Genomic DNA, 19,590 nt, shown 5'->3' with positions numbered 1-19,590 from the left:
CAAACCCAACACCTCTTATCACCCCGAGAACACCAGCCCCACAGTGAAGCATGGTGGTGGCAGCATCATGCTGTGAGGATGTTTTTCATCAACAGGGACTGGGAAACTGATCAGAATTGAAGGAATGATGGATGGCACTAAATACAGGGAAATTCATGAGGGAAACCTGTTTCAGTCTTCCAGAAATTTGAGACTGGGACGGAGGTTCACCTTCCAGCAGGACAATGACCATAAGGATATTGCTAAAGCAACACTAGTGAGGGGACATTTTTAAATGTATTGGAATTTCCTGGTCAAAGCCCATGTCACATCTGCTCCTCCAATGCCCTCTACTGCTCATCCTGTGTCTCCTTGACCTGCCGCCGCTCCCCCAGTACTCTCTCCCTCTCCCCCTCTCTCTCTCTCTGTGTGTATGTGATTGTGTGGGAGGAGACAGGTGTGCTGGAGTCAGAGCAGATCCCCACCAGCTTCAACCTTTTCCATAATCAAGACCTCTACAAATACTCAGTCCTGACACTTCCGCGCCGCAGGATCGTAATCTCCGCTCGGTCAAATCAAATCAAATCAAATGTTATTTGTCACATACACATGGTTAGCAGATGTTAATGCGAGTGTAGCGAAATGCTTGTGCTTCTAGTTCCGACAATGCAGTAATAACCAACAAGTAATCAGGCTAACAATTCCAAAACTACTACCTTATAGACACAAGTGTAAGGGGATAAAGAATATGTACATAAAGATATGAGTGAGTGATGGTACAGAGCGGCATAGGCAAGATACAGTAGATGGTATTGAGTGCAGTATATACATATGAGATGAGTATGTAAACAAAGTGGCATAGTTAAAGTGGCTAGTGGTACATGTATTACATAAGGATGCAGTAGATGATATAGAGTACAGTATATACATATGAGATGAATAATGTAGGGTATGTAAACATTATATTAGGTAGCATTGTTTAAAGTGGCTAGTGATATATTTTACATTTCCCATCAATTCCCATTATTAAAGTGGCTGGAGTTGAGTCAGTGTGTTGGGAGCAGCCACTCAATGTTAGTGGTGGCTGTTTAACAGTCTGATGGCCTTGAGATAGAAGCTGTTTTTCAGTCTCTCGGTCCCAGCTTTGATGCACCTGTACTGACCTCGCCTTCTGGATGATAGCGGGGTGAACAGGCAGTGGCTTGGGTGGTTGTTGTCCTTGATGATCTTTATGGCCTTCCTGTGACATCGGGTGGTGTAGGTGTCCTGGAGGGCAGGTAGTTTGCCCCCGGTGATGCGTTGTGCAGACCTCACTACCCTCTGGAGAGCCTTACGGTTGTGGGCGGAGCAGTTGCCGTACCAGGCGGTGATACAGCCCGACAGGATGCTCTCGATTGTGCATCTATAGAAGTTTGTGAGTGCTTTTGGTGACAAGCCGAATTTCTTCAGCCTCCTGAGGTTGAAGAGGCGCTGCTGCGGCTTCTTCACGATGCTGTCTGTGTGGGTGGACCAATTCAGTTGGTCTGTGATGTGTACGCCGAGGAACTTAAAACTTACTACCCTCTCCACTACCGTTCCATCAATGTGGATAGGGGGGTGTTCCCTCTGCTGTTTCCTGAAGTCCACAATCATCTCCTTAGTTTTGTTGACGTTGAGTGTGAGGTTATTTTCCTGACACCACACTCCAAGGGCCCTCACCTCCTCCCTGTAGGCCGTCTTGTCGTTGTTGGTAATCAAGCCTACCACTGTTGTGTCGTCCGCAAACTTGATGATTGAGTTGGAGGCGTAGTCTCTCAAAGCACTTCATGATGACGGAAGTGAGTGCTACGGGGTGGTAGTCGTTTAGCTCAGTTACCTTAGCTTTCTTGGGAACAGGAACAATGGTGGCCCTCTTGAAGCATGTGGGAACAACAGACTGGGATAGGGATTGATTGAATATGTCCGTAAACACACCAGCCAGCTGGTCTGCGCATGCTCTGAGGGCGCGGCTGGGGATGCCGTCTGGGCCTGCAGCCTTGCGAGGGTTGACACGTTTAAAATGTTTTCCTCACATCGGCTGCAGTGAAGGAGAGTCCGCATGTTTTAGTTGCAGGCCGTGTCAGTGGCACTGTATTGTCCTCAAAGTTATTTAGTCTGCCTGGGAGCAAGACATCCTGGTCCGTGACTGGGCTGGTTTTCTTTTTGTAATCCGTGATTGACTGTAGACCCTGCGACATACCTCTTGTGTCTGAGCCGTTGAATTGAGATTCTACTTTGTCTCTATACTGACGCTTAGCTTGTTTGATTGCCTTGCGGAGGGAATAGTTACACTGTTTGTATTCGGTCATGTTTCCGGTCACCTTGCCCTGATTAAAAGCAGTGGTTCGGGCTTTCAGTTTCACGCGAATGCTGCCATCAATCCACGGTTTCTGGTTTGGGAATGTTTTAATCGTTGCTATGGGAACGACATCTTCAACTTACATTCTAATGAACTCGCTCACCGAATCAGCGTATTCGTCAATGTTGTTGTCTGACGCAATACGAAACATATCCCAGTCCACGTGATGGAAGCAGTCTTGGAGTGTGGAATCAGATTGGTCGGACGTTTCTACGTTTCTAGCCGTTTCTTACTATTCAGATCCTGTCATCCTGTTGTGCCTGTTTTCCTTGCCTGATGCTGTTTCCCTCTCACGCTACAGTTTTGCCCACTCTGACTCTGGTCCCTGTCTCCAATCCCACATCTCGTCATCGTGCTACTCTGTCCTGGATTCTCCACAGTTTCCAAGATGGCGTAGCTGTTCAGACGTCTTTGTCTTGTCCCGTGTATATATCTTTTTTTCCTTCGAATATATTTCGTCTGACAATACTATACACACTGACTATATTTTTTATATTTTTAACCTCAGTTTCAACATACTCTCCTGCAACTCGCCTCACCCAAAGTGGTATGGATCTGCTATTTTCTATACTTTTAGAACCGGATCCCCCAACAGAAGCTAGCCAGCTAACTAGCTCCTAGTTAGTAGTCAGTTAGCCACTGCTAGCGGCCATCAGCTAACCGTAGCTTGGTCAACTCCTGCCAGTCTGCACAGTGCGATTCAACCCAGAGCATACCGTGCTGCTTTTTCTCCACATCTCCAGATTCCTACCACAAGCTCTGAACCTCTTCACCTGGAACATCGCAGCTAGCTAGCTGCTCTCCAAGTGGCTACCCCTGGCTAATGCCTCTGTCCCGAAGCAAGCACCAGTGAGCCGGGAACTAGCCTCGTGCTAGGCCCATCTCCCGGCTAGCTGAAGAGGTCCATCAGCCACTCCTTGGGCTACAATACCTATTTTGCCATTTTGTCTGTACATTATGCCTTGAATCTAGTCTTCTGCGCCCAGAAACCTGCTCCTTTTACTCTCTGTTCCGACCGTCCTACAATCTATGCTAGATGCCCTTAATGTCACACAAATGATCAATGAACCTTTCATGTACAACCCCAAATCCATAATTACGGGCACCCTCATAGATATCATCCTGACCAACCTGCCCTCTAAATACACCTCTGCTGTCTTCAACCAGGATCTCAGTGATCACTGCCTCATTGCCTGCGTCCATAATAGGTCTGCGGTCAAACGACCAAACGCTCCCTAAAACGCTCCCTAAAACACTTCAGCAAGCAGGCCTTTCTAATCGACCAGGCCCAGGTATCCTGGAAGGATATTGACCTCATTCCGTCAGTAGAGGATGCCTGGTTATTCTTTAAAAGTGCTTTCCTCACCATCTTAAATAAGCATGCCCCATTCAAAAAATGTTGAACCAGGAACAGATATAGCCCTTGGTTCACTGCCCTTGACCAGCACAAAAACATCCTGTGGCGCACTGCATTAGCATCGAATAGCCCCCGCAATATGCAACTTTTCAGGGAAGCTAGGAACAAATATACACAGGCAGTTAGGAAATCAAAGGCTAGCTTTTTCAAATAGAAATCTGCATCCTGTATTACAAACTCCAAAAAGTACTGGGACACTGTAAAGTCCAAGGAGAATAAGAGCAGCTCCTCCCAGCTGCCCACTGCACTGAGGCTAGGAAATACTGTCACCATCGATAAATCCAAAATAATTGAGCTGAGTAAGCTGAGATAAGGCGGGGCTTTACCTAGCAAAGACTTGTACATAACCTGTAGCCAGTGGGTTTGGCGACGAGTATGAAGCGAGGGCCAACCAACGAGAGCATACAGGTCGCAGTGGTGGGTAGTATATAGGGCTTTGGTGACAAAACGGATGGCACTGTGATAAACTGCATCCAATTTGTTGAGTTGAGTGTTGGAGGCTATTTTATAGATGACATCGCCGAAGTCGAGGATCGGTAGGATGGTCAGTTTTACGAGGGTATGTTTGGCAGCATGAGTGAACAAGGCTTTGTTGCGATATAGGAAGCCGATTCTAGGTAACATTTTGATGGCACTGTCATCAAAGCCCCATATACTACCCACCACTGCGACCTGTTGGCTGGCCCTCGCTTCATATTCGTCGCCAAACCCACTGGCTCCAGGTCATCTAATTTTTTCTATTGTGTTATTGACTGTATGTTTGTTTATTCCATGTGTAACTCTGTGTTGTTGTTTGTGTCGCACTGCTTTGCTTTATCTTGGCCAGGTCGCAGTTGTAAATGAGAACTTGTTCTCAACTGGCCTACCTGGTTAAATAAAGGTGAAATAAATGAACTAAAACTCCCGAGCTTCCCCTGACCTGCACTTTATCTCCCCCTGTGTGTCAATAAATGTCCTCGTCTGATTCTGCTCTTGAGTTCCCCTGTTCCTCTCCGGATAACAGCCCAGATCTCAATCCAGTTGAGAATCTGTGGTATGACTTAAAGATTGCTGTACACCAGCGGAAACCATCCAACTTGAAGGAGCTAGAGTACCCCACGTCACACTCCACTGGATCACCGGGCTCCCCTTCTGCTGCGTAATCGGCAGGCTCTCATTGCCTCAGCCGGATCGTCAGGCTCTCATGCCTCGGCCAGCTCGCCAGGCTCTCACGTCCCTGCCGGTTCATTGGGATTTCACGCCCAACCGGCTTGCCCAGCGCCCATGTTTCTGCCGGTTCGCCCAGGTGGAACGCCGGGTGGCGTCCCAAGAGGGAGGGGTACTGTCACGTCTGCTCCCGCTATTCCCTTCCCCTGGCGCTTGAGGGCGCCAGATTACCCTGCATCACACGCTCTTGCCATCCATCACGCACACCTGCCCTCCCTCGTCACTCGCATCAGCGTTATTGGACTCACCTGGACTCACTTATCATGTTCATTTCTTCCCCTATATTTGTCTTTTCCCCTGCTCTGTTCCCTGCTGCTGCATTGATTGTTTTTGTCTTTAATTTTGTTCTTGACGCTGTTCCTGTCTCGTGTTATTTCAGTTACTATTAAATGTTTACTCCCCGTACCTGCTTCGTCTCTCCAGCGTCATGCCGCGTGACACATGAGGGCCACTGGTCTTGTGTAGACTGTTCCCTACAGAGATCCCCGCAGCTCTCTGGGCCACCGACCCTTGCGCTAGGGTTTTTTCCCCTTTTGGTGGGATTGTAGTGTGGGTTAGTACTTACGGATGAGTCCAAAACCTATCTGCCAGCACTTGACTGTGGTGCCATCTCCGCCTCCTCATGGAGTTAGGGGCATAGGCAACTTGAGGCAGCGGTGTATCGCGCTTCCCCTCAAGACCAGGTTAGGGGTCACTAGGTCCCGTGGACAATCCCAGTGGAGTGAGACAGAGGGCAGAGGATCCTGAGGCAAACTTGTGAAAGGTCAGCCGAAGGTCACCGGCTGCTCAGAGGGACAGGTTTTTGTTCTGTTAGAGCAGTGATATCTTCTGAAAAGCTAGTAGCCTGGCAGTGTCTTAGAAGAGTCAATTCAGCATCTCTGTGAGAAGGCGTAGGAAGAATGGGATCCTGCAGTGCTGCCCCATGGAGGTCTTGGTAATTTGCCTCTACTAGCTTCTTCCAAGATGCATACTCATCAGTGTCTGGGATATGGCTCTTTACCTCTTTGACAGTGAAGTTGCAGAAGGTAATGCCAGTTTCAAAACAATTGGCAACTCGGTACTCAGAAATCTCTGACTTCCGACTTCAGTGTGTTCAAGACAACTGGGAACTCGGAAGAAACGCACCATGGTAGATGTTGGGGGTCTGACTCTTGGACCTGTGGGTCTGCCTTTCTCTGCAGATGCTCTGCAATTGTTCATGATGGTAGCGCTGGACTAACCTAGTTGAGAGTCTCAGTTGCTGAGCCTCTTCTTGTAGCCCTCCTGACAAATCTTGCACATTTTAGGGATTGAGGCTTGCTGAAACTCTATGAAACTGTCTCTGAGATACTTGTCTGTCGACATGGGAACCGCAGGTAGCCTAGTGGTTAGAGCGTTGGGCCAATAACCGAAAGGTTGCTGGATAGAATCCCTGAGCTGACAAGGTAAAACTCTGTCGTTCTGCCCCTGAGCAAGGCAGTTAACCCACTGTTCCCCGGGCACTGAAGACGGGGAAGTCTATTAAGGCAGCCCCCTGCACCTCTCTGATTCAGAGGGGTTGGGTTAAATGCAGAAGACACATTTCAGTTGAAGTCATTCAGTTGTACAACTGACTAACTGACCCTTCAACTCATATCCATAAGCACCTTCCAAGGATAGCAGCATGCTCACCAGCAGAATGACATGTAGATAGCAGCTCTGAAACCCCTGAAAGTCACCAACTTTCAGTTCTGGGGCAGTGAGGATGGTGCCAATCTCACTGAGTGTCTGATGAGATTGGCCATACTGGAGCTGGAGTGCCTGAATAGTAGCTGTGTAGGGTGATGACGGCAGGACTGGTTCTTCATCTGTGCTTCAGGGAGCTTGAGATTTTCCAGTAGGACATGATACTTTCTCAGTCAGCTGTGTAAGTGAGTCAAGGAGATTGTCCAGTGGCAGTTTTAGGTGAGCGGTCCTTCTCAACGTCAGTGGTAAAATCAGGTAAGGTGGGTTCAGGGGGGTGACTTACATGGAAGGCTGAACCCTTCTGCTGAGCGGGACCCCAGGAGGGGGGTGGACCTTGCTATGGGTAAGCTGGGTAGTCAGGCAGTGGAGCAGGGTATGGAACTTGCTTTGGGTCAACCAGTGAGCTCTCATCGGGTCTCAGTACCAGTCTACCCAGCTCACCCTCAACCAAGTTCCATACCCCGCTCCAGAGCCAGAGTACCCAGCTTACCTGCACACTTTACCTGTTGCATTTATATTTTTGTTCTGTGTATATAATCATACAATCAATTTGACTTTGTTTTTACCAATCTAACTGTAGAACAACATAATGGTAATCATTTATTTGAAAGGTAAATCTCTTGATAATATGGGTAAATCAAGATGTACCCTAGGTCTAGTCACATATTATTCAATAGGAGTGTGCTCATGCATTGAGTTATGGAGCTTGTTTTAGCTGATTTCAGGGCCTAGAGATGACAAACAATCACTTCCGTTAATTATTGGCAACTGTGAGGAGAAGATATCATTTCATTGTACTGATCAACAACATTTGCATAGAAGATGTATTTTCTTCTTTTATAAAAGTGTGTGTCATTTGCAACGCATAATGTGGCTGTGGAATCTGACTTTGTGGCTATGGAATCTAGTGATAGGAGGCGAGGGAGATGAAGAAGTAAATTTGTTTTTGGTGGCGACGGAGACAAAGTGATTTCTTAACTTGGAACTCAGCTTGGAAATCAGCATATTTTGCGTTATGATTTAATATTATCACTAACAAAGTACTAGGGTGAATTCAGCTGTAAGCTAGCAAGGAAAGTTAGCCTACAATTAAAGCTACAAGCTACCGGTATCGCCTTGCATTGTAAAAGTGTTGTATGGACATTATTTTAGCAAACGGTAACATTTCTACATGATGTGTTGCATTACTCAAGTGTGTTAACTTCCGTGCAGCGTGAGTGGGGAGCTAATGCAGCCTAGACAGCTCTAGCAATGAATGAGTAAGTGGAACAGGCACTTTGCTCTTCACCCTATAAAGGGGCTGCGCTGATAGACAGACTTGATACTCTCAATCACGTGAGACACATTTGACAGAAGTATCGGACGTAACAAAAATTCTAGTACCAAACTATATACCGTGCAACACAAACGCTGTGTGATTGGTTCTTCCTGTAGTGAATCCACTTAAGGGACTTCCCATAACTGATACACATCTCACCTATATTATCAGAGAACTGGGGTTACGAAAGTAACCTTGAGTTTCCTCATGCCTCTGTGTGACGTGTTTGTGTGTGCACATCTGTCCACAGTGTATGTGCATGTTTGAGAAATGTCAAAACAAACTGTTGCTAAAGTAATGGTGGTTCTACAAAAGTTATGATGTGATTGCCTCATTACAATTCTTGAGGAATCTTAAAAGGTTGATCACATAAATATTAGCAGGAGGTGTTTTCTTCCTTCATCTTCATTTCCAGTGACATTTTTGGGACACCTCTAAATTGTCAAACCCATATTGACAGATTCAACAGAAGAAAGATGACTAGAAAAATCATGGGTTGTACGTAGTCCTCTCAACTCTAGTGGTGGTTGTAGTTGTATGGCATGCAGCTCTCGGATTTACTTAATTCCAAATGGATGGGAGTTGAGACTGGGAGTACGAGTGTCATTCTCCACAGCAGGCTGCGCAGTGGGCTACCTCCCTGCCTGCCTTCCTGTCTGATGGCAGCAAGGTCATTCATTCCTCCACTCAAGAAGATGAATTACGTCTTTACACAGCTTAGACATTGACAGTGTGGGGAGGCAATGGCAACAGCATTAGAGTGCAGCGAAACATTTCCCTGTCGTCTTTCATTAGATTGAAGTGTGAGTGATTGGACTGTTGTGTAAGTGAGAATAGCAGGCTTTTGGGTGGAGTAAAGGTACAGTATATATTTCCACAGACGAGTGTATTTGTAAATAAGAGTCAGAGTGTTTAATGACTGACGGCAGAGATGCCGTCTAAAGAGTTTAAAAGCATTTGATCTATTCAAGTAATAAGATAAGGCTACAGTTATTTCACAAGAACAGTATTGAGAGTATAGTCTCGTCCTTAGATGTATAGAATCAAAGATATTCAACTTCTACAGTCTGACAGTTATATTGACTTATGTCGTTAGCCTCAATCTAATCTTATACATACAATACATTCGGAAAGTACTCACTTTTTTTTAACGTTACAGCCTTATTCTAAAATGGATTCAATAATTTTCCCTCATCAATACACTCACAATACCCCATAATGACAAAGCGAAAACAGGTTTTTAGAAATTTTTGCAAATGTATTAAAAATTCAAAACCAAAATACCTTATTTACATAAGTATTGAGACACTTTGCTTTGAGAATCGAAATTGAGCTCAGGTGCATCATGTTTCCATTTATCATGCTTGAGATGTTTCTACCACTTGATTGGAATCCTCCTGTGGTAAATTCAGTTGATTTGACATGATTTGGAAAGGCACACACCTGTCTATTTAAGGTCCCACAGCTGACAGTGCATGTCAGAGCCAAAACCAAGCCCTGATGTTGAGGAATTGTGTCGAGGCAGGATTGTGTTGAGGCACAGATCAGGGGAAGGGTACCAAAAATGTCTGAAGCATTGAAGGTCCCCAAAAACACAGTGGCCTTCATCATTCTTAAATGGAAGAAGTTTGGAACCACCAATATTCTTCCTAGAGCTGGCTGCCCGGCCAAACTGAGCAAGAACCTGACAACCACTCTGAAAGAGCTTCAGAGTTTCTCTGTGGAGATGGAAGAATCTTCCAGAAGGACAACCATCTTTGCAGCACTCCACCAATCAGGCCTTTATGGTAGAGTGGCCAGACAGAAGCCACTCCTCAGTAAAGGCACATGACAGCCCGATTGGAGTTTGTCAAAAGGCACCTAAAGGTTCTCTGGTCTGGTCTGATGAAACCAAGATTGAATTCTTTGGCCTGAATGCCAAGTGTCACATCTGGAGGAAACCTGGCACCATCCCTACGGTGAATCATGGTGGTGACAACATCATGCTGTGGAGATGTTTTTCAGCGGCAGGGACTGGGAGACTAGTCAGGATAGAGGGAAAGATGAACGGAGTAAAGTACAGAGATCCTTGATGAAAACCTGCTCCAGAACGCTCAGGACTTCAGACTGGGTCGAAGGTTCATCTTCCAACAGGACAACAACCCTAAGCACACAGCCAAGAGAATGTAGGAGTGGCTTCGGGACACGTTTCTGAGTGTCCTTGAGTGGCCTTGAGAGGCTGTAATCACTGCCAAAGGTGCTTGAACAAAGTACTGAGTAAAGGGTCTGAATACTTATGTAAATGTAATATTTCAGTTTTTAATACATTTGCAAAAATGTCTACAAATCTGTTTTTCCTTTGTCATTATAGGATTTTGTGTGTAGATTGATGAGGGAAGAAAACCCAATTTAATCCATTTTAGAATAGGGCTGTAATTTAACAAAATGTGGAAAGTCAAGGGTTCTTAATACTTTCTGAATGCACTGTATGTTCTATTCTATTATAGCAAACACGTGTCTATCTTTTTTTCAAATATGTAACAGCTAAGCACAACAAGGGCATGTTTTTCCCATGCCATAGTGATAGGTATGGAAAATTGTCTAATGTCACCCTGTTCTCCCCTTTAATGTTATCCAACTCTCCATGTCTGAGTCAATGTGTAATATTGTTAGTTAATGGCCCCCATTATAATGTACTGTGTTTCATTTCTGTTATTGATTGACCAAATGTAAAGTATCTGCTGTACTTATTTGCCCTGAACAGGAAATAGAATAGGAGGAAAGGTTATATTTCCGCTGTTGAATGTGTAACTGTCTCCTAGGGATGGATACATGGTACGCGTCACATTCCATTACTCTCATCATTAGTGTTATTTTCTCCTCCCTCTATCTTATGTTGATTGGAGTCGATAGGCTGTTTTGAGCAGCAACATATTTGCCTTGTTTCCCTCTTAACCCTTAACTCCTCAAAAGGAAGCTGTAGATGATATATCTGAGTGAATAATCATTTAGGGCCAAATTCTAATTTGTGATCTGCACACATAACTCAGATGTTTTATTATCAATTGGAGATTTGTGTAAAAATGTAATATAAGAACCTATTGATTAGTTAGTCAAGGTGAGAAAGTCTATCCACAGCATTCTACATTCTACACCACATCGGGCAATACAATAAATTAACAAACACATTAATCCATGTTGTATATTATTATTAGCAATTATGATGCCAATTTCCTTTTACACAGTTTGTCATACTGTTAATGAGGTGTGTCCTAGAGATGATCATGGGGAGAGCTTTAGGTTTTAAGTGCCCATCAGTGCACATAGTGCCGAATGTAATCTCGGTCTGCCAGTTAATTATTTACCATATGTGTCAGTAAATGTTACTGGCTCTAAGTGGTCACATACAGCATCACTCATATAAGCTATCATCCAGGCAGCATCTGTATGAAGATAGTTATGTTATAGTGGAGGATGGAAGGCTGAAAATGGAGCTGCATTATGTCATTAATGTTTCAATACCAGGCGTGTGGATTGATTTAGTTTACATTGATAAAAAATATTTTACTATACTATTACTATAGTTATTACAGTATTTGGGGCTAACTACCAATGTCATTGGATTGGTTGCAGTGTTGGAGGAACAGAGAGAGTCCTCAGCTACTGTGTTGCATCGTTGATGCCTTTCCTATTCTCTTTTCACTGGTCCATGATACAGTAACTTCCTTTACTCTCTGTCTCTGCCTCCTGCTATCTGATATTGAAGTCTGTCAGTGTTGGTGCATCAATCACACAAGGCCAAGCAGAACAAGGCTGGGGAACACAGTGATAGTTCACATCGGTCGCATTTCACAATGCTTGGAGAGAGTGGCAAGAGGCTGTGGATGGATTCAGACTGATGTGGAGAAAAGCTAGGATAATAGATCACCGCTGACATGATGTGCCAATACGTTTTCTCAGCTTCAATAGTTCTGGGTAGAGAATGTAGCAGGAAATCATAGCTGTCGTTTTAGGGGCTCCTGACCAATTCTGCTATTTTGTGTATTTTTTTGCATTTTGCACTGACCATAACTTTTTTTGTACATAATGTTTCCACCATCGTTTCCTATGACTGAAAAGAGCTTCTGTACATCAGAACAGCGATCACTAACCTTGGATGAAGATTTCTACTTCAACAAGTCGGCGGTGCAGAACATACCGCTCACCCCGGACCAGGCCATGACCGCTGAGACTCGGAAAAGGAAAAAACACCGTAAAAGAGGCTGATGTGCGGGCACCCCGACAAAACTACGCTGGCGAATAAATAATCCACCACTAACCTTTGTTCTATTAGCGAAGTACAATCACTGGAGAACAAACTGGACGAGCTCCGTTCGAGACTATTCTATCATCGGGACCGGAAGAACTGTAATATCATATATTTCTCAGAGTCCTGGCTGAACAAGGACATAGATAATACACTGTACCTCTTGCTGGTTTGTCTATGCTTTGGCAGTATCAAACAGCAGCATTGGTTAAGCTTAAGGGGGAGGTGTGTGTCTCTTCGTTAACAACAGCTGGTGCTCGATCTCTAATATTTAGGAAGTCTGAGAAGTCTCACCTGAGATAGAATAACTAATGATTAGCTGTAGACTATACTATTTCCCTAGAGAGTTTATATATATTTTTGTAGCTGTCAATTTACCACTACCAAGTGAGGATGAGGATTATTTAAGATACTGTTTAAAGAGGTAGGGTTTTAGATTTTTTCGGAAGATGGGCAGTGACTCTGTTGTCGTAGCTTCAGGGGAAAGCTGGTTCCACCATTGGGGTGATAGGAAAGAGAAGAGCTTGGACTGGGCTGAGCTGAAGCTGCCCTCCTGTTGGGGTGGGAGGGCCAAGAGACCTGAGGTGGCAGAACGTAGTGCTCAGGTTGGGGTGTAGGGTTTGAGCATAGCCTGAAGGTAGGGAGGGGCAGTTCCTCTTGCTGTTCCGTAGGTAAGCCCCATGTTCTTGTAGTAGATGTGAGTTTCGATTGGAAGCCAGTGGAGTGTGCGGAGGAGCGGGGCAACATGAGAGAACTTGGGAAGGTTGAAAACCAGGCCGGCTGCTGCGTTCTGGATAAGTTGATGGCACAAGTGAGGAGTCCAGCCAACAGCGAGATGGAGTAGTCCAGACGAGAGAGGACAAGTGCCAGGATTAGGACCTGCACCGCTTCCTGTGTGAGGTGAGGTCATACTCTACAGATGAGCAGGTCACTGTTATGATGTTTGCAGAGAATGACAGGGTGTTGTCCATGCCAAGGTTCTTTGCACTCTGGGAGTGGGACACTGTTGAGTTGTCAACCAGGATGGAGAAGTCTTTGAGAAGGCAGGCCTTCCCCCGGAAGGAAGAGCAGTTCCGTCTTGTCGAGGTTGAGCTTGAGGTGGTGGGCTGACATCCAAGTTGAGATATCGCAGAGATGTGTGACCCCACCTTGGTGTCAGAAGGAGAAGGAGAAAATTTGTTGAGTGTCATCCGCATAGCAATGATAGGAGAGGCCATGTGAGGGTATGACAGAGCCGAGTGACTTGTTGTATAGACAAAGGAGAGGGCCTAGCACCAAGCCCTGTGAAACACCAGTAGTGCGAGTATGTGGCGCAGACACAGATCCTCTCCACGTCACCTGGTAGGAGCAGCCTGCCAGGTAGGATGCTATCCAACAGTGTGCAGAGCCTGCGACGCCCAGCCCTCAGAGGGTGGAAAGGAGGATCTGATTGTTCACGGTGTCAAAGGCGTTGGATAGATCTAGGAGGATGAGAACAGAGTCAGCTTTGGCAGTGCGGAGAGCCTCCGTAACACAGAGAAGAGCAGTCTCAGTTGAGTGACCCTTCCTAACTAGTTAGGGTTAAGAAGATCGTTCTGAGAGCGATAACTAGAAAGTTGATCAGAGACAGCACACTCAAGTGTTTTGGAAAGAAAATAAAGAAGGATACAGGTCTATAGTTTTTGACATCAGATGAGTTCAGTGTTGTTTTCCCAGATACCTTGGGACCACTCCAATTCGCATACCGCCCCAACAGATCCACAGATGACACAATCTCTATTGGACTGCCCACTCCCACTTGGACAAAAGGAACATCTATGTGAGAATTCTGTTCATTGACTAAGCTCATCACTAACTAAGCACACTGGGACTGAACATCTCCCTCTGCAACTGTATCCTGGACTTCCTGACGGGCTGCCCCCAGGTGGTGAGGGTAGGCAACAACACATCCGCCACATTGACCTTCAACATGGGAGCCGCTCGGGGTGTGTGCTTAGTCCCCTCCTTTTTTGGCATGGGCCCTCAGAGCCTCAAAAACTTCTACAGATGCACCATTGAGAGCATCTTGACTGGCTGCAACACCGGTATGGTAGCTGCTTAGCATATGAACGTAAGGCGCTACAGAGGGTAGTGCGTACGGCCCAGTACATCACTGGGGCCGAGCTCCCTGCCATCCAGGACCTCTATACCAGGCGGTGCCAAGGACTCCAGCCACCCGAGTCATAGATTGTTCTCTCTGCTACCACACGGCAAGCGGTACCGGAGCGCCAAGTCTGGAACCAACAAGACCCTGAACAGCTTCTATCCCCAAGACATAAGATTGTTAAATAGTTAATTAAATAGTTAACTAACTTTTTGCTGCTGCTGCTATTGTTTATTATACTGAACAAAAATATAAACGCAACATGTAAAGTGTTGGTCCCATGTTTCACGAGATGTTTTGGAATGGGTGGCCAGTAATAAACTAGTCCTAAACATCTCTAAAACTAAGAGCATTGGATTTGGTACAAATCATTCCCTAAATTCTAGACCACAGCTGATTCTGGTAATGAATGGTGTGGCTGTTTAACAAGTTGAGGAGACTAAATTACTTGGTGTTACCTTAGATTGTAAACTGCCATGGTCAAAACAAAGATTAAATGGTTCTAAAGTTTGGGAGAGGCCTGTCCGTAATAAAGAGATGCTCTGCTTTTTTGACACCACACTCCAAAAAGCAATTCCTGCAGGCTCTAGTTTTGTCTTATCTTGATTTTTGTCAAGTCGTGTGGTCGAGTGCTGCAAGGAAAGCCCTAGTTAAGACCTAGTCTCTCTTTGTTAAGAGTTGAGGAGAGACTGACTGCATTACTTCTTATTTTTATAAGAAACATTAATGTGTTGATAATTCCAAATTGTTTGCATAGTCAATTTACACACAGCTCTGACACACACTTACCCCACCAGACATGCCACCTCGGGTCTTTTCACAGTCCCCAAATCCAGAACAAATTCAAGAAAGCGTACAGTATTATATAGAGCCATTATTGCTCCGTTCCATCTCATATTACTCATGTGAACAGCAAACCTGGTTTCAAAAAACAGATAAAGCAACACCTCACGGCACAACGCCTCTCCACTATTTGACCTAGATAGTTTGTATTGATATGTAGGCTACGTGTGCCTTTTGTAATATTTAAAAAAAATGTAGATCTGTCCTTGAGCTGTTGTCTATTCATATTCTGTATTATTTCATGTTTCACGTTTTGTGTGGATCCCAGGAAGAGTAGCTGCTGCTTCTGCAACAGCTAATGGAGATCCTAATAAAATACCAAATAACAGATCCCAGAAATGTTCAATAGGCACAAAGCTTATTTCTCTGAAATGTTGTGCACAAATTTGTTTACCTCCCTGTTAGTGAGCATTTCCCCATTGCCAAGATAATCCATCCACCTGACAGGTGTGGCATATCAAGAAGCTGATTAAGCAGCATTATCATTACACAGGTGCACCTTGTGCTAGGGACAATAAAAGGCACTCTAAAATGGGGTTACTGCGGAGCATTTCCTTTCTCTTTTGTTGTATTTTACCCCCCAATTTTGTGATAATCCATTGCGATCTTGTCTCCTTGCTGCAACTCCCCAACGGGGTCAGGAGAGGCAAAACATGACCCGTTGGTTGGCCCTCGCTTCATACTCGTCGCCAAACCCACTGGCTACATGTTATCTACAAGTCTCTGCTAGGTAAAGCCCCGCCTTATCTCAGCTCACTGGTCACCATAGCAGCACCCACTTGTAGAACGCGCTCCAGCAGGTATATCTCACAGGTCACCCCCAAAGCCAATTCCTCCTTTGGTCAACTTTCCTTCCAGTTCTCTGCTGCCCATGACTGGAACGAATTGCAAAAATCTCTGAAGCTGGAGACTCACATCTCCCTCAGTAGCTTTAAGCACTAGCTGTCAGAGCAATTTACAGATCACTGCACCTGTACTTAGCCCATCTGTAAACAGACCATCTATCTACCTACCTCATCCCCATACTGGTATTTATTTATTTATTTTGCTCCTTTGCACCCCAGTATCTCTACCTGCACATTCATCTTCTGCCGATCTACCATTCCAGTGTTTAATTGCTATATTGTAATTACTTCGCCACCATGGCCTATTTATTTCCTTAACTTACCTCATTTGCACTCACTGTATATAGACTTTTTGTTTTCTTTTGTTCTACTGTATTATTGACTGTATGTTTTGTTTATTCCATGTGTAACTCTGTGTTGTTGTATGTGTCGAATTGCTACGCTTTATCTTGGCCAGGTCGCAGTTGCAAATGAGAACTTGTTCTCAACTAGCCTACCTGGTTAAATAATGGTGAAAAAGAAAGCATGATGAGCCAAGGAAAGCCCCCTGTTCCAACTCTCCCCTAACCCGGAAGACGCTGTGCCAATTGTGCGCCGTCCTATGGGACTACCATTCAAGGCTGGTTATGACACAGCCTGTGATCGAACCCGGGTCTGTAGTGACACCTCACCTAAGACCACTGCGCCACTCGGGAGGCCTCTAAGGAGTTTTTCTGTCGGTAATAATTAACTGGGCCTGGCTCCCCAGTGGGTGTTGGCCTGGCTCCCAAGTGCCCTGGGGCCTAATGAATGTATTTCAATTGATTGATTTCCTTATATGAACTGTAACTCCGCAAAATCTTTGAAATTGTTGCATGTTGCATTTATATTTTTGTTCAGTATATAAATCCTGTTACCTAGTCACTCTATTCCTAGTTATATGTACTTATCTACCGAAATTACCTTGTACCCCTGCACTTCGACTCATTGTGTATTTATTTATTATTACGTGTTATTACTTCTCTTATTTCTCTTTTCCTTCTCTCTGCATTGTTAGGGAGGGCTGGTATGTAATCATTTCACTGTTAGTCTACACCTGTTGTTTACAAAACATATGACAACTTACTTTTAATTTGATTTCTCATTGTTAGACGGAGTGGAGTATTATTTATTTATTTTATTTAACCATTATTTAACTAGGCAAGTCCATTAAGAACAAATTGTTATTTTCAATGACAGCCTACAAAAATGTGTGGCTGTTTCCCTCTGCTTTATAGAGATTGATTCCATCAATTGGAGAGAGGACAGAGAAAGGGGAGAGCAGAGGAGAAGAGTGAATTGGAAGATACAGTACCAGACTAGTGCTTTTTCTTCCCTCAGAGCTCTTCTTTATTGAAAGGGTTACTTGTGGCGCCAGGTGGCTTCAAAGAGCCACCCCAGCTAGCATCCACAAATAGCAAATTTAAAGGAGAATTTTAAATGTAAATTGATTAATATTTCACCTCGGTATTGATTCATGCTGGCACTGTAGACATTTTCATCACCCAGTGAGTCACTTATGCAAAGAGGAGTGGTGACATTACTGCCTTCTTGATCTGCTGCATATTCTTATTTCCACTGTGCATGAAAAATGACATTTTTCAAAAAGCTAATTATTTCCCAATCAGGGTCGGACATGGACAAGAATTCATCCCTGGCATTTCATCCACTCCAGCCCACATCACTGCGCGCGTCGCCAACCCACCCCCTGTTTTTATACATTATAAAAGCCAAGCTAATGACTTAAGCTATATTGCAAATGAGTTCCTTGTCATATGTCTTCTCCTGAATCAACACCCACCCTAAGTTTTAATTACTGGCGCCACTAACTTTTACAGTTGGTTTCACCAGCCCATAATTAGTTTCGGACCATAATTATGAGTAATCATCTTATGAAGTCATTCATAGAAGTATAAGTTAAGGAATGCGTGATTCAATATATTTTTATGTGCAAACTAATCCAGTGATGTCATGAATTTTGCGTTAACTAGGAAAACAAGGACAACAACCACCCGAGCCACTGCCTGTTCACCCCACTACCATCCAGAAGGCGAGGTCAGTACAGGTGCATCAAAGCTGAGACTGAGAGAGTGAAAAATAGCTTCTATCTCAAGGCAATCATACTGTTTAACTGCCATCACTAACACAGAGTGGCTGCTGCCTTCTTACCGACTTGAAATAATTGGCCACTGTAACAAATGCTCACTAACATTTGAGAGAAAAAAGCTTTTTGTGCATATGAAAAATGTCAGGCATCTTTTATTTCAGATCAGGAAACATGGGATCAACACTTTACATGTTGCGTTCATATTTTAGTTCAGTGTAGTTTGCAGCTATCACTGTCTAGTTGGCTAAGTTTAGGATATTTACTACCCCATACCAGCGCCAAATTTAGCTATGTTATCGACATATGGCAGAACACAAAAACAATCTAGCTCACTTATTTTGCCAGCAAGAAAGAAACAGCCACAAATTCATTCAAATTGTAGGGAGAGGATAGCTAGGTAAGCTAGAACAATAGCTAACACTACCTGCTGCCTCTTCAAGCAGCATTGCAACCAACATTATTCAGCATTGCAAATACAGACATTTAACAATATAACAAAATTATAACAAAATTTCTATACAACGTTGTCATAACCAATGCGTTGTGCTTAAGAAAAGCCATTAGCCATGGTATATTGGACATATACCACACCCCCTTGTGCCTTATTGCTTATTTATACAACATGTGGGTCTAATCCTAAATGCTCCCAAATTACTCCCAAATTAGTATATGTTACATTTGGTATGGTATGTATTCATTTGTGGACATCATCCATTTCGTATGATATGTTGTGAATTACAATTCGTAAGATATGTTAAGAATCGCAATTCATACAATATGTTACACATTTCTAAATGTATAATATGTCACAAATTCCAATTTGTTGTGGCTAACGTTAGCTAGTTAGCTAATGCTAATGTTAGCTAGGTTTCTAACATTAGGTAGGCTAGGGGTTAGGGTTATTGTTAGGGGATGGCTTAGCTAAAATGCCTTGTAGTTGCAAAGTAGCTAAAAAAGTAGTAAGTAGTTTGCAAAGTTGCTATAGCTAAGATGCTAAAGTTGTTTGTGATGAGATTCAAACACTCAACCTTTTTAGTTGGTAGATGTTCGTGTTATATGCCCGCCTGCCAACCAACCAGCCATCCAGCCATCCAACCCTCCTTTAAGTTTTTAGCCTTAAGTAACCTTTGGTCTTATGTAACCATACCAAATGTAACACATCATACTAATTTTAGCATCCTTGATTTTAGTTTATTATGTTACGTCTACTCTATGAAACCAGACTGGGTAAAAGCAAATTGAGTCTGAAAACATGGGCATAATTAACCTGGGAGTTGAGATGTTGAGCTGTTTTATATGGATGCCCATAGACGGGTTAGCTAACAACATCACAATAAAGATGCACACGCTTCAATGGTGCAGAAGTCTG

The 19,590-nt window shown here is 44.1% G+C and overlaps 1 protein-coding gene and 1 pseudogene across 2 annotated transcripts in view; one reads left to right on the top strand and one right to left on the bottom strand.

The window, feature by feature from the left end:
• The window catches only part of LOC109890940 (caM kinase-like vesicle-associated protein), an 88,690-nt gene that overhangs the window by 3,663 nt on the left and 65,437 nt on the right, over nucleotides 1-19,590 (top strand). The window lies entirely within an intron of this gene.
• On the bottom strand, nucleotides 12,687-17,593 carry LOC116374109 (uncharacterized; annotated as a pseudogene).

This window comes from Oncorhynchus kisutch, linkage group LG5, assembly GCF_002021735.2.
Source record: "Oncorhynchus kisutch isolate 150728-3 linkage group LG5, Okis_V2, whole genome shotgun sequence".
Taxonomy (NCBI): domain Eukaryota; kingdom Metazoa; phylum Chordata; class Actinopteri; order Salmoniformes; family Salmonidae; genus Oncorhynchus; species Oncorhynchus kisutch.
This window is presented reverse-complemented; position numbering and strand designations above follow the sequence as displayed.